The following is a 15,226-nucleotide window of genomic DNA, read 5'->3' on the forward strand; positions in this document are numbered from 1 at the left end:
TTAAAATTAGTGTCAAAACCTATATTTAAATTATTTCTATTTCATTAAAATATAAAATTAAATTTTCTAATTTCTTTGATTAATATTTAATTTATTAGCTAATTATTCACTAATTACGTAGGGTTTACATCCTACCCCCTATTAGAAATTTTTGCCCTCGAAAATTTTGGCTACTAAAGAAAGCAGCGGGAGCACTCTCTGAACACCTTGCCCAGGTCCGTGAGATGCCATTTAGTTCCTATTCACACCAAACAAGTGATATCAAGTTGATGAGTCTGTAAATCTAAAAGAGGAGTTGGATTTGAAAGAAATTGTTATTTTGGATCTTAAAAAGAAATTGGCTGAAAAAGATGAAGAATTGAAATTAGAGAAGAGTAACCATGACAAACATGTAAAGTGGTTGAAGAAGAAGGAAAGTGATCTTTCCAATTTGAATGACCAAGTTATTGAAGTTACTGTGAAGCTGAAGAATATGGAGAAGGGTCGTGAGATCGAGATTTTAGATGCCTTTGGTGAATGATTTAAACGTGTTGTTACTCAAGCAAAGTTGTTAGCCCCTGATGCACCACTATTTTGTGCTACATCTCGTGCTTAATTTAGGAGATTTTATCACCTTTTACCTATATTTATCCAATGAAATATCATGGTTTCATGATTGTCTCCTAAATTGTGCTTAAGTGTGAAAACATGCTTTTCGAACCTTTAATTAGCTAAATTTAATTCACCTTTGATTCCACTAGATGCCTTGATGTGTTTGTTAGTGAATTCATATTGGAAAGGCTAGGAATGGATCAAAGGGATGGAGAAGAAAAGCATGCAAGTGGAGAACTCATGAAGAAATAAGGATTTGGGATGCTGAGATCGACACGCACGCGCAGCAGACGCGCATGCATGGATTGTGGAATAGCATGGTGACGCGTACACGCACTAGACGGGTACGCGTGGATAGGAAATTTCCAAGTGACGCGTACGCATACATAGCGCGTACGCGTCGATGCTCGCATGTGACTCACTTATAGGCGAATTCTGGGCTTCCCAGGCCCAGATCCAACTCACCTCTGAGGCTATTTAAGGCAGAATTCAAGGGGGAGTCAACATAACTTATCACATTAATTTTAGTTTAGTTTAGTTTTAGAAGGAAAGTTAGTTTTAGAGAGAGAAGCTCTATCTTCTCTCTAGAATTAGGATTAGGTTTAGGTTAATTTCTTAGATCTTGATCTACTTCTTCTCTTGTTTTAATTCTCCTTTTGCTTTATGAATTCTTATGTAGATCTCTATTTCTCTTTTAATGCAATTTATGATTTCCATGTCTTTTCATGTTCGATTTGATTTTCTAGTGTGGATCTCTTGCCTTGTAGTTAGATCTCTCTTTAATTCTTGCAATTCATGTTGTTTACTTTTATTGCCTTCTATGTGTTTGATAAAATGTCTCTTTTAGTTAAGAGTTAGATTTTGTTCCTCTTGGCCTAGGTTGAGTAATTGGAGACTCTTGAGTTATCAAACTCCTTTGTTGATTGATAATTGGAAGTTGCTAGTCAACTTGAATGTCACTAAAGCTAGTCTTTCATTATGATTTGGCTAGGACTTGTGATCTCAAATTGATTATCTCCACTTGACTTTCTTCCATGGTTAGAGGTTAACTAAGTAGGAGCAATGGATAATTCTCATCATAATTGATAAGAATAGGTAGGATAGGACTTCTAGTTCTCATACCTTGCCAAGAGCCTTTCATAGTTATTAGTTTATTTCCTTTGCAATTTACAATTATTGTCTCTTATTCCAAAAACCCCAAACCATACCTCTAACCAATAACAAGAGCACTTTATTGCAATTTCTAGGGTGAACGACCTGAGATTTGAATACTTCGGTTATTAATTTTAGGGGTTTGTTACTTGTGATAAAAAAAATTTTTGCATGAAAGGATTTTAGTTGGTTTGGAAACTATACTTGCAACGAGAAATTATTTGTGAAATTCTATACCATCAAAAATCCGTTCATTAGCCCCCGAGAGTGATTTCTCGGCGATGGATCCGAGCAAAGTGGTTCGAGATAGAATTTTGGTAGATGATGAGGATACTGTCGAGGATAAGGATGACAACGTAACAAATTGATGTTTTGTAGTTTGTTTAAAAAACTTTTGAATGGTTTGTTGTAACTAACTCTTACCAATTTGTCTTGCATTTTTTAGGATTTGTAATAGGTAGGTTTTGAACTGATTTTCTTTTGATAATATTTAATCACTATTTGATGATATGATCTTCATTTGATGAGCTTGGATTTGACTTTTGCCAAGTTATTTGGCTATTTGAAATAAGTAGTTGGTTGAGACTAATTTCTTTTGGATAATATCTGACTATTTGATATTTGATGAATTAGTAGATAGATGTTTGATTGAATGAGTTAGGCAAATGGCTATTTTGGATTGATACTAATGTATTGGTCCCGATTTTTGATAGGGGTTCGATAGATTGAATTGTTTGGACGAGAATATCTCGTTATTTCACCTTTTTTTGGTGATTTGATTGATGATTGAGTTTGATTGTGCATGTTTAAACGATGAAAATTTGTACTTGAAAAAGTATCACAAATAGATAAGTGTTTGTGGTTGTTTGATATTTGATGGAACAACTTAGTTGACTGTAGGTAGTCATAGTTCGGATAGATGTAGATCGGAATATAGTTGATATAAATGGGAAGAAAAAGAAATAGTTGATATAGATCGGTCTTTCTTTGGCCATAATGAATTGTTATATGACCTTTGCTTATAAAGGTGCAGGTAGGCTTGCCTCGTTAAAACCTCCCCAAGAAAATCCTTTTAAAAAAAATCTTGTGAGTAGGAAAAAGAGGACAAGCTTGTCCCTATCTTTTTAGCTATAATATTGCTTTAAAAAGAAAATGTTCCAAGTGTTGGGTAACATCGTACCATCTAGAGATTTAATCTTGTAAGCTCTATTTCTGAGGACTTCAAGGATTTTGAGTGGGCATTCCCATTTGACGACAAGTTTCCCATGGGATGGAGGTCGTCTGGCTTGCTCGGTCTTTCTGAGTACTAAGTCTCCAACTTAAAATGAATGAGGATTGAAGTTTTGATTGTACCACCGAGCTAGGTTTTGCTACATTGCTTGGTGGTGGACAGGGGTTATGTCTCGGACTTCTTCAATTAAATCGAGTTCAGTTCTCTGAGTTTCGTCATGATTGGTTGCTTGTGTTCTTAGTGAGGATTGAGAGATCTCCAAAGAAATCAATGCATTAGACCCGTAAACTAAGCAGAACAGGGTTTCCTTTGTAATAGAATGTGTAGTAGTGTTATAACCCCAAAGTATTTCTAGAATCATCTTGGTCTAAAGTCCTTTTGCATCATCTAATTTCTTTCTCAAAGCATGTAGGACAATTTTATTTGTAGCTTTGGCTAATCTGTTAGTTTGCAGATGTTCAACTAAAGAGAAATGTTGTTTAATTTTTAAGTGATGTAAAAAAGATGCAAAATTATGGTTGACAAACTGACGATCATTGTCAGTAATAATATGATGAGGTATACCAAATCTGCATATAATATGTTTGCAAACAATGAAAATCATTTGTTGTGATGTGATTTTGGCCAATGATTATGCCTCAATCCATTTGAAAAAATAGTCAATTGCCACAACTAAAAATATTACCTGACCTGGTACAATAGGAAAAGGGCCGAGGATGTCGATCTCCCATTGGTAGAATGGCCAACTTACCTCAGAGTGATGTAATAGCTCAGCTGGTACATGTATGATTGGAGCATGTTTTTGATAATTTGTATAGGTTTTCACCTTTTGATGACAATCTTCTTTCTGTAAGCTCGGAAAGAAAAACCCAAGTCGAAGAATTTTGGAGGAAAAGTTTCGTGTGCCGTATATTCCTTCATGAACCTCGATCAAGGCAAGATCGACTTTTGACCTGTTTAGATACTTTAAGAGAGGACAAGTATAGCCTCACCTATACATGTTATTGTTTAACAATATAAAGAATGAAGCTTGTCTCTTGAATTTTTTCAAATTAGTGATTTCAGGGGAAATATTTCTAGTTTTTAGATAATGGATATAAGGCCATCGCCAATCATCCTTGTCAGTGATACGGTAAATGATAATGAAATGGATGCTAGATGTAATCAAAGTAGATTGTAAGAGAGTAGTAATGTGTGATTGTGTACTGGCGAGCTTTGACAGAATGTCAGCTCAGTGATTTTGTTCCCTGGGAATATGATGGATTCAAATTTTGAAAAATGAGATATGAGTATTTTAACCACATTTAAATGTTTTGTTAAAAGAGGATCTTTTACTTGAAAAGATTGATTTACTTTTTGTACTACTACTAAAGAGTCACAGTGTACCTTTATTATAGAAATATTTAATTGGATAGCTAACCTTAAGCCGGAAATGAGTGCTTCATATTCGGCCTGATTGTTGCTGGCCTTGAAGGAGAAGTGTAGAGAATGTTCCAAAACTATTGCATTGGTGTCTTCCAGAAGAATTCCTGCTCTTAACTACTGAGAGTTAGAAGCGCCATTGACATATAGTGTCCATTATGCTGGCATATCATCGGGTGTGGGAGCAATAAATTCAGTAACAAAGTCGCCGAGGTATTGTAATTTAATTGAGCCTCGGGATTGATATCTGATATCAAACTTGGATAATTTGAGACCACTTTATTAATTGTCCAACTAATTTTGATTTTGTGAGCACTTGTTGTAGAGGTTGCTCAGTTCAGACACTGATGGTATGGCTCTGGAAATAAGGTCGGAGATGCCTAGTTGAGAATACTAAGGCAAGGGCGAGCTTATCTATCTTTGGGTAGTGAAGCTCGACGTTTTGCAGTAATTTGCTACTGAAGTACACAAGTTGTTGCATCTTGTTCCTTTTTGTAACAAGAACAGAACTAATTCCCCAGTCAATAATAGATAGATAAAGACACAACTCTTCCCAAGTTCAGGTTTTTGCAAAATAGGAAGTTTTGAAAAAGTAGTTTCACATTCATGATCCCCTTTAAAGTTGTTTTTCTTTTTGAGTGATTGAAAAAAGTAAAAAGAATCTTAATAAAGAAGCAAGTCTCCCTCTTAATCGTTGCACTTCTTTGATTGTTTAAGGACTTTGTATTTCTAGAACAGCTCAGTATTTTGCAGGGTTTGCCTTTATACCTCAGCTTGTTAGCATAAAGCCGAGGAATTTACCTCCTTAGACACCAAAGGCACATTCTTCAAGGTTTAACCTCATGTTGTGTTTTCAAATTTGTGTGAAAATCTCCACAAGATTATCTATGTGAGATTTGCCGACTTTGGTCTTTGCGGCCATGTCATCAACATAGACTTCAATGTTCCAACCAATTTTCTTAACGAATATTTTGTCCATAAGTCGTTGGTAAGTAGCCCCTGCATCCTTAAGTCCAAAATGCATAATTTTACAGTAAAAATTACCGTATTCAATTATAAAAGTAGTTTTATCTTGGTCTGATAGATGCATAAGGATCTGGTTAGACACAGAGTATGCATCCATAAAACTTAAAGTGCCAAAGCCAGATGAATTATCAACTAAAGCATCCATGGATGGTAAAGGATATGCATCTTTAAGACATGCTTTGTTTAGATCGGTAAAGTCGACGCACATGTGCCATTTACCATTATCTTTCTTTATCATTACGGCATTTACTTGTGCACCTATAGCTCGGTTAGAGTAGGAATTTTGAGGCTGATGTTATAACAATGCCGAGCTTTGTGGTGGTCACTGTGAATTGTTGCAACAAGGTTGTCCTACACGTGAAACTTAACAGAGAGATGAATTATAGATACAATTGCCCCGAACTTATTCAAAAAAGGTCGGCCAAGTATTAAGTTATAAGGACTGAAACAATCAACCACAAGGTATTAAACATCTAAAGTTTTGGTTAAAAGACTCTCACGAAATGTGGCTTGTAACCACACTGATCCCAACATGGGTACTCGTTCACCTAAAAATCCTATCAAGTGTCTAGTGGATGGCTGCAGTATGTTATCACTCAACTTCATTTCTGAAATGTGGAGTAAAATAAAACATTGGCACTGCTTCTTGGATCTAACAAGAGTTTCCAAACTATTATGTCTCCCAATTAAATAGAGATGACAACAAGGTCGTCAAAATTAAGTTCGGTTGAATTGAAATTGAACGGTTGGAACGTCATTTCAGGAAAAGTGAGAAAAGTTTGATGATCATTGATGGTGTTCTCTACAGCGAGCATAGCTCGGTAAGTGCGTTTGCGAACGGAGTTTGATGCCCACCTCTGATGAAGCCCCCAGATATGCAATTAATCACTCCTCGGGGTTGATTGGATGAGCTGTGTGTGCTTTATCTTTATGTCGAGAAGATTGACCTACAGAAGTTAAGTCAGATTGATGTGTGTTGTTCTTTTGGATGTGGCCACTGATGTATTTGTCCAGATGTCCTTGTCGAGCTAAGCTTTTGAGCAAGTCTTTGGCTATGAGACGCTCATCAATAATGTGCCCGTGCTTCTGGTGAAAAGCGCAATACTTTGTCTTGTCCACATTCTTAGTATCTTGGTATGTTCCAACTTTTCGAGAAGGTTTAATTAGCTTCGAAAATTTCCTTGATGATTTTCTCCCTTTTGGTGTTGAATTGGGTAAAACGTGGTGCAAACCGAAAAGGTTTCTTGTTGTCCTGAGCTTTATCGTCATCCTTATTGTTGTGATTCTTCTCAGATTTCATTTGACCCTTGGCTTTTTTTCAAAACTCAACCAACATTTTAGGCTTGGCCACTGTGATGGCTTCTTGAAACTTTCTAGGGTAGAGTCCACTTTTTATATCATGCAGATGTACCTCGGGGTGAAAGTTTAAGATGTTCATCGCTACTTTGGTGAAGAGGGTGATATACTCTCTTAAATTCTCGTGTTCTCCTTTCTTGATAGTGTTTTGATAGTCAAATCATTTAGATAGATGGAAGATGCAGTGAACTGATCTTCGAATTGCTGAGGGAGCTCCTGAAAGCATGAAATTGAACCTGCAAGTAAAGATAAAAACCATTCAAGTGCAAGACCGTCTAAAAAAGTAAGAAAACAACGACACAAAATAGGATCATAAGCACCGTTCACTGACATATTAGATCAGAACCTCTTGACGTGCTTTTTCGGATCTTCCATGCCATCGTACGGGTTACGTTAGGATTTTTGCTAGTGAAGAATTTTATAAAAATAGTTGCATTGTAGATATAGATTCTAAACTAACAGAAATCCTTTCGTGCAAACGTTTTGGTTGTCACAAGTAACAAACCCCTTTAAAATTGATAACCGAGTATTTAAACCTTAGGTCTTCTTCTCAAGGAATTGCAGGGAGGTATGTTCTTATTATTGGTTATGAAAAAGTGTGTTTTGGGGTTGAGAGTGAGGAATGAATATGGCAATTAATTTAAATGGCAATTAAAATAAATAAATACTGTAAAGCAAACCCTTTGGAAAGGTATGAGAAATTGGAAGTCCAGACTTAGTTATTCTTGTCAATAATAATGAAAGTTGAATCTTAATTCCACTTAGTTGACCTTTGCTAAAGCAAAGGAAAGTCAAGGGACTAATTAATTTGACCATCGAATCCTATTTATTTCCTAAGAAAAGGTTGGGAATATTGAAGTTCAGTTCAATTAGCAAAGATAACAGTTATCAATTATGTTGAGCTAAGATAACTCCTGAGTTACTAATTTCTTAACCAAGACCAAAAAGGGAAAGTAAATTAATTCTACTAGAATGAAAATGTCTTCAGATTGGGAATAATCAATGGCATAAATAAAAGAAGGCAATATTAAACTGAAATACCTCAAATAACATTAAATAAGAAAATCATCATGAATGTGGCATAAGCCAAATAGGCAACATAACTAATATAAGCATTAAAGTATCTGAAAATAAGAAATAAATATAAAGTAAAAGAACATTTAACCTGGGATTGAGAGTCACTCCTAAAATTAATAGAAGTCCTAAATCCTAATCTTAATGAGAGAGGAGAGAACCTCTCTCCAACTAAACCTAAATCATGGAAAGTAACTAAAAATTCGATTCTCTGAATGGATGCATTCCCACACTTCATAACCTCTGGTCTATGCCTTCTGGACTTGGATTTGGGCCAAAAAGGGCTTCAGAATCCGCTATGAATATTTTCTGCAATTTCTGGTGCGTAACCTCTGTCACGCATCCGCGTGGGTCACGCGGTCGCGTCAATTGGAGTTTTCCTTGTCGCACGTTCGCGTCAGTCATGCGGCCGCGTCATAGGTGTTCTTCTTTAGGCGCGTGGTCGCGTCAGTCATGCGGGCGCGTCGCTGCTTCTTCGCGCTTGGCATGCGATCGCGTCGCTGCTAGTTTCTTCACAAACTCCATTTTATGCTTTCCTTTCATTTTTGTATGTTTCCTTTTCCATCCTTTAAGTCATTCCTTCCTTAGAAGATCTGAAACTACTCAACACACTAATCATGGCATCGAATGGTAATAAGAGAGGATTAAACATAGGGAACTTAAGGCCAAAGAAACATGTTTTCAATCAAAGCACATAATTAGGAAGGCAAATGTAAAACCATGCAAATAGTATGAATAAGTGGGTAAAGAGTTGACAAAATCCATTCAATTAAGCACAAGATAAACCATAAAATAGTGGTTTATCAACCTCCCCACACTTAAACAATAGCATGTCCTCATGCTAAGCTCAAGAGAAGCTATAAAGATGAAGAGGAATGGTAGGATGTATGAAATGCAACCTATCTATATGAATGCAACTACATGCAAAATTATTTCTACCTACTTGGTTAAAAATAAATAAGTTCTCTAAGACAAACATAAATCAGATTTCACTAATTCAAATCATATAAAATAAAGACAAGTAAACTCGTAAGAAGATAGCTCATGAAAGCAGGGAACATAGAATTAAGCAATGAACCCTCACTGGTAGTGTATATCACTCTAATCTCTCAAGTGTCTAGGGTCAATCACTCTATTCTTCTCTAATCATGCTTTCTAAACTTTGTTCTTCATCTAACCAATCAACAAATATTTAATGTACTAATGCAAACATCATGAGGTCTTTTCAAGGTTGTAATGGGGCCAAGGCAAGGGTGAGGATGTATATATAAGGCTAAGTGAGCTAATTAAGTGAATCCTTGATTAGTCTAAGATCTCACCTAACATACATACTTTGCTTTATTTTGAATTATTTCATTCTTTTCAATTTCCCACCCTTTGGTTTTATCATCCATGTTCCCAATAGGTTTCTCACACTTAAACAATTACACAATTTTTATCTTAAGCTAACCAAGGATTCAACTTGGGATTTTAAATTTGTTTTTCTGCTTAAGGCTAGTGTTGTGGTTTATAGAATAAGAGGGAATTAAAGGCTCAAGGGGGCTAACAAGGGTGATGTAAAAGGTAGGCTAATTTTGGGATAAGTGAGCTAGAATCAAACAATGGCCTCAATCATATAAGTGCATGCATACATCAAATAATGGAAATATAGAATTAAGCAAGACAAAGATCACAATTTTAGAGAGAGAAACACACACCAAAAATAAAATATTGGTTGATAAAATGCAACCAATCAAATAGGCTCAAAATCTCACTAGTTTTGTGTGTTCGAGCTCTAAACTATGTTCCAAAATTAAATTTCTTCAAACAAGTTTTTCAAAAAGTTTTATTCGAATTAGTGAAATATTATAAAAATTTCTTGAAAAAGAAAATATTACTTTAACCAAGTGGTAAAATATGCACAAAAAGAAACAAACATGCAAATGCAACAATGAAAAACAAAAATTGGTGTTGAGAAAGGAATAACTAACCTGTAGAGATCGGTATCGACCTCCCCACACTTAAAGGTTGCACCGTCCTCGGTGCATGCTGAGATGTACAGGTGGGCGGGGGTTATTCCAACTGATGCTTCTCTCCAAAATTGTGCAGATAGACTTGTCTTGTCTTCCCATGTAAACGTCTTCCAGTTTCCCTCCGGGTGGCCATCCTGAAAGAAAAAGGGAAGAAAAGTAACCCAGAAATAAGGATAAGAAAATAAATGAAGTATGGATGGGTTAATGCCAAATGATAAGGGTCTCATTTACATGGAAGCTTCAACATGTACGTGAAAAAATAATAGAAGCCATGGTATGCCAGTGGTACAAAATGTACAACAATGGGGAAGAGAGTGGGTAACGAAATACAATGTAAGTTCATGTCAATGCAAAAGGAATACAGGTATCATAAAAGATTGACATTGACAGAAAAATAGCATCACCCAACATTGTAAAACAAGTCACTAAAAATTATACCAGAGAAGATGCAACAGTTAAATAAGAAAATCAACACCAAAGGAAAAATAAAAAAAAAATAGAAAAGAAGAGAAAAATATGCACTAAATTAAAATACAATGAATGAAATATGCAAATAAATAAAATGAAAGATAAGAAGAATGAGAAGGGAAAGAAGTGAGTAAGAGAGGAGGGAGGGAAAAATTAGGATTGGGGGAAGAAAACATAAGATATTTGGCAAATTAGGATTGAGCTGTGCGGCGCAAGCGACGCGGCCGCGTGGAGCACGCGTTCGCGTGATTGCGCTTTAATTCAGTCGACGCGGTCGCGTCGGTCACACAGACGCATGACTCAGGTTATGCTGCTGGCGCGAGGGCAGCCTCGCGCTCGCACAACTCTCTGTTCGAATTTGTATTTTTGCCAAATTTGGGGTGACGCGATCGCGTGAGTGGGCTTTAGAAAGGAATGACGCGGACGCGTCAGCGACGCGGTCGCGTCAGCGACGCGGTCGCGCGATAGAGATTGTGCGTCCAGCATCAATCCAGCACCACTCTCGCACAATAATTTGTTGTGCACCCTTTTTACGTCGAAAATCAGGGCACGCGGCCGCGTGGGGCGCGCGGTCACGTGGAAGGCCATTATGCCCATGTGACACGGACGCGTCAGTGACGCGGTCACGTGGGACGATTTGTGCCACTGGCACACCTCCAGCCACGCCCTCGCGTGACTCTCTGTTCAATTCTTTTCTACCCAACGCACTGGTGACGCGGACGCGTCAACGATGCTGCCACGTCACATGCGTATATTTTTTTTATGCAAAATGCAGAATGCAATGCTTAATGTGAATGCTATGTATGATTCCAGGTTCAATGAAGAATAAAATAAAACTTGAAAACAAATAAAACTAAATAAAAATGAAAAAGGAACAATGATACCATGGTGGGTTGTCTCCCACCCAGCACTTTTAGTTAAAGTCCTTAAGTTGGACATTGGATGAACATCCTGTTATGGTGGCTTATGTTTAAATTCATCCAAAAATCTCCACCAATACTTGGAATGCCAATAGCCTCCGGGGTCCCAAACTAGGCATGTAAAGCTTTTGAGCAGCTTCAAACAAATTCTCAGGCTCCTGGAGTGACGAATGTCAGCATAGAATCCATGATCCCAAGCTTTGCTTTTAAATCCGCCTCCGTCTTGATCTACATGTTTCCATCCGGGTGGTTTAAAAAGTAGATTCTCACCACGGCGACCAAACGTTCTACGTGATCTATTCAATTGAGCATGATACCAATTCTTGCACTTCGAGTTGAAGCATGGAATCTTATTGAACCTTGTGCACCTGCTCTGAGTACGAGCCATTTCCCTCTTACTCTTAAAGCCGCAGAGAGCTCTAAGCTGTTCATCTGTTTCAAGCAAACCATATTCAAGTGGAAGATTGAAGATAAAAGGCAAGGATTTTACCCACTTGTAGTTTGTGTTGGGCGGTAATGGCCTTGGGATAGGTGTTTCCAGTGGTTCTGTAAGTTCTACTCCCTTATAATCTTCTGTGAATTCTTCCACTTCAACCATATCTTGATCAGAGTCTTCAATTTCTCCCTCATCATCGCTCAAGTCATATATTGGAGGTTGAGAAAGATCTACCTCAGCATCATCTTCATATTCACTCAGGGAAGATTCTTCTTTCTCAAAGAAATCACTTGCGGATGCAAGTTCGTCACTAAGAGAACAGGACTCGTGATCATCATCATCAAGGAAACCTGCGTCCTGTGTTATTCCGTCTAGTTTTTCATAAGATATTTGCATTGGAGGCGGTGCAAAATCTTCTTGAGCATCAATTGTAACCTCCTTGACGGAATTCTCCACAACTCTGGATTCAGGTGGTGGTTCGGCATCTCCTAAATCTTCAACCAACTCTTCTTCTTCTGCAATGACAGTGCCCTCTACTTGTTCCAGTATGAAGTTATGCTCTATGCTGTCCACTGGAGTCTCTAGTGTCTTCTTCGTGCTGCGTTCTTCATTAAATTCTCCACATGAAGCCATGAGAGTTTGTCGAGTGTTTGAACGTCTGGAAGATAACTGATTTATTTCTTGCTCCAGTTGATGAAGGGTTGCATTGAACTGGTTTACTGATTCCTTGAAGCGAACCTGTGATTCTTGGCTTGATGGATATGGACATGGTGCATAAGGGAGTGGTGGTTCTTGGGAGTAATTGGATTGGCGTTGGGGTGGATAAGGATCATGTGGTAGTGAATGGTGAAAAGAAGCTTGTGAGTGTGGTGGTTCGAAGTTATGTCGAGAGGATGGTCTCTGAGCACAGGGTGGGGCTTGTTGGTAGTTACAAGGTTGTCCACCATATCTTTCAGCTGGGTATGCATTGTAGAATGGTCGTTGTCCATGATATCTTGGAGGGTGTTGTTGCCTAAAGGGTTGATTAGATCCTCTTGGCTCCATCCATCCTTGAATAGTCTGACCTTGATGCATATTCCTGCCGTGGTTTCTATTTCCTTCAACAAAGTTAGAACCAAACTCAAAGCAAGAGGGGTGAGAATTTATAGTAGTTATCAGAAATAAGGGGGAAAAAGGAGAAACAAATAAACAAGTAAAAGAAAAATATTTTTTTTGAAAAATATTTACAATAACCAATAAAAAGGCACACGTTTGCAATTCCCCGGCAACGGCGCCATTTTGACGTTAGGATTTTTGCTAGTGAAGAATTTTATAAAAATAGTTGTGTTGTAGATATAGATTCTAAACTAACAGAAATCCCTTTGTGCAAACGTTTTGGTTGTCACAAGTAACAAACCCCTTTAAAATTGATAACCGAGTATTTAAACCTCGGGTCGTCTTCTCAAGGAATTGCAGGGAGGTATGCTCTTATTATTGGTTATGAAAAAGTGTGTTTTGGGGTTGAGAGTGAGGAATGAATATGGCAATTAATTTAAATGGCAATTAAAATAAATAAATACTGTAAAGCAAACCCTTGGCAAGGTATGAGAAATTGGAAGTCCAGACTTAGTTATTCTTGTCAATAATAATGAAATTTGAATCTTAATTCCACTTAGTTGACCTCTGCTAAAGCAAAGGAAAGTCAAGGGACTAATTAATTTGACCTTCGAATCCTATTTATTTCCTAAGAAAAGGTTGGGATTATTGAAGTTCAGTTCAATTAGCAAAGATAACAGTTATCAATTATGTTGAGCTAAGATAACTCCTGAGTTACTGATTTCTTAACCAAGACCAAAAAGGGAAAGTAAATTAATTCTACTAGAATGAAAATGTCTTCAGATTGGGAATAATCAATGGCATAAATAAAAGAAGGCAATATTAAACTGAAATACCTCAAATAACATTAAATAAGAAAATCATCATGAATGTGGCATAAGCCAAATAGGCAACATAACTAATATAAGCATTAAAGTATCTGAAAATAAGAAATAAATATAAAGTAAAAGAACATTGAACCTGGGATCGAGAGTCACTCCTAAAACTAAGAGAAGTCCTAAATCCTAATCCTAAAGAGAGAGGAGAAAACCTCTCTCCAACTAAACCTAAATCATGGAAAGTAACTAAAAATTCGATTCTCTGAATAGATGCATTGAACCTCTGGTCTATGCCTTCTGGACTTGGATTTGGGCCAAAAAGGGCTTCAGAATCTGCTATGAATGTTTTCTGCAATTTCTGGTGCGTGGCCTCTGTCACGTGTCCGCGTGGGTCACGCGGTCGCGTCAATTGGAGTCTTCCTTGTCGCACGGTCGCGTCAGTCATGCGGCCGCGTCATAGGTGTTCTTCTTTAGGCGCGCGGTCGTGTCAGTCATGCGGCCGCATCGCTGCTTCTTCGCGCTTGGCATGCGGCCGCGTCGACCATGCGGTCGCGTCGCTGCCAGTTTCTTCACAAACTCCGTTTTATGCTTTCCTTTCATTTTTGTATGTTTTCTTTTCCATCCTTTAAGTCATTCCTGCCTTAGAAGATCTGAAACTACTCAACACACTAATCATGGCATCGAATGGTAATAAGAGAGGATTAAACATAGGGAACTTAAGGCCAAAGAAGCATGTTTTCAATCAAAGCACATAATTAGGAAGGCAAATGTAAAACCATGCAAATAGTATGAATAAGTTGGTAAAGAGTTATTAGTAATGAAAAATTCCTGGGTAGTTTGAAATTCATGACGTCGGCCGTAAATGGCCTAACAGCATTGTCCAATCTGTCATCATCATCATTTTGTTGTTGGTCTCCCGTTGTTTATTGTGATCATCATTATTTTCAATCCGAGCATTAGTTAACTCAGCTAAAAATTAATTTGTCAATCATTGGTTTTCCTCCGCCATACGCTAATTAGCTTATTGTAGCTCCGTTACCATCCGAAGAAGCTCGGATGGTGTGGGAGGAGGAAGGTCAGCCATCAGCAGGTATGGGAGTTTTAGGACCTATAGAAAGAAGGACTTTTATTTCGAGGCCCATAGTAGGCCCCAATTGTTCTTGTGGGGGTTGATCGCTGTATAGCTCGTTGGTGCACGAAATTGTGATCATCAATGGCGCCATCAACATAGTACGCACAATTGTAATCTCAACTCTTTATCACAACTTTGCACAACTAACCAGCAAGTGCACTGGGTCGTCCAAGTAATAAACCTTACGCGAGTAAGGGTCGATCCCACGGAGATTGTTGGTATGAAGCAAGCTATGGTCATCTTGTAAATCTCAGTCAGGTAGATTCAAATGGTTATAGATGATTTATGAATAAAACATAAAGATAAAGATAGAGATACTTATGTAATTCATTGGTAAGAATTTCAGACAAGCGTATGGAGATGCTTTGTCCCTTCCGTCTCTCTGCTTTCCTATTGTCTTCATCCAATCCTTCTTACTCCTTTCCATGGCAAGCTGTATGTAGGGTTTCACCGTTGTCAGTGGCTACCTCCCATCCTCTCAGTGAAAATGTTC

The 15,226-nt window shown here is 37.7% G+C and overlaps 1 pseudogene; it reads left to right on the forward strand.

Moving 5' to 3' along the window:
• Positions 1-5,725: 5,725 nt before the first annotated feature.
• Positions 5,726-15,226, forward strand: part of LOC107490222 (cysteine-rich receptor-like protein kinase 2) — a 31,100-nt pseudogene continuing 21,599 nt past the window's right edge.

This window comes from Arachis duranensis, chromosome 1 (assembly GCF_000817695.3).
Source record: "Arachis duranensis cultivar V14167 chromosome 1, aradu.V14167.gnm2.J7QH, whole genome shotgun sequence".
Classification (NCBI taxonomy): domain Eukaryota; kingdom Viridiplantae; phylum Streptophyta; class Magnoliopsida; order Fabales; family Fabaceae; genus Arachis; species Arachis duranensis.